The sequence below is a fragment of the Cynocephalus volans genome, chromosome 15 (genome assembly GCF_027409185.1).
Source record: "Cynocephalus volans isolate mCynVol1 chromosome 15, mCynVol1.pri, whole genome shotgun sequence".
NCBI lineage: Eukaryota > Metazoa > Chordata > Mammalia > Dermoptera > Cynocephalidae > Cynocephalus > Cynocephalus volans.
Genome location: NC_084474.1, coordinates 75506989 through 75508044, shown reverse-complemented (window position 1 = coordinate 75508044; position 1056 = coordinate 75506989). Strand labels below are relative to the sequence as shown.

Below are 1056 nucleotides of genomic sequence, written 5' to 3'. Positions count from 1 at the left end.
GCATGTTTGCACCCCCACATTCCCCTGTCTGAAACTTCCCTCGAAGTTTCACATATTAAAAGCTGAGTTGATGGTTGTTGAAAGAAAAAACGAGTTTGTAGGAGGAAGAAAACACCCAAAAAACATTAGTCTATACAGCCACAGCCAGACACTGGAGGAAATTAAAAATTCATGATTCAGTCCAGATAATAAAAATCTCAAAAAAGAAAAAAAAAAAAAAAACCTCAAAAAAAGAAAAATTAAAAACACTAAAGCTCATACATCTGCATCAATTATGTTCTGTGGGAAAAATGATTTCATGTGTGATGAGATGCAACACTTTTTACATGTGCTGTTTGTGTGAAGAAAGTTTTAGAGTCAAAATCCATGGTTCCAGTTGGGGGTGCCATAGAAGCAGCACCTTTCATATACTTTGAAAACTACATGACCAGCATGGAGTCTTGGAAACAGCTTGCTAACGCAGAGTTTGAAAGATCTCTTCTTGTTATTCCTAATACACTGGCAGTTAATGCTGCACAAGACTCTTCAGATATGGTTGCAAAGTTAAGAGCTTTTCATAATGAAGCTCAAGTTAACCCAGAATGTAAAAAATCTAAAATGGATTGGTCTTGATTTGGTCAATGGTAAACCTCAAGACAACAAACAAGCAGGCATGTTCTAACCGACCATAGCTAAAGTTAAGAGTCTGAAATTTGCAACAGAAGCTGCAATTACTATTCTTCAAATTGATTACCTTATTAAATTTCATTCAGAAAGTAGAGATAATATACATGGAGATTATGAAGATGCTGTTCGCTCTGGAGCCCTTTATGACTGATCTGATATAATTTTTAATTATAACAGTGTTAGATGCAATTGTCATGTAGCTTGAATATTACACATGAAAGATCAGCAAGCTGTCTAAAACAAAAAAAACAAAAACAAAAACAGTTTAGTCTCTGGACTGATTATTTGCATAAAGTGTAGTAAGAATAATGATCTATCATATAGGCCCCTTTAAGTTGGCTTTGCTGGGATTTTTAAAAGGAATCCCCAATTAGACCTTTAAAAACCTCT

The 1056-nt window shown here is 34.7% G+C and overlaps 1 pseudogene; it reads left to right on the top strand.

Moving 5' to 3' along the window:
• The first annotated feature begins 274 nt into the window (after window positions 1–274).
• LOC134363713 (T-complex protein 1 subunit alpha-like) lies at window positions 275–817 on the top strand (annotated as a pseudogene).
• Window positions 818–1056: the final 239 nt, after the last annotated feature.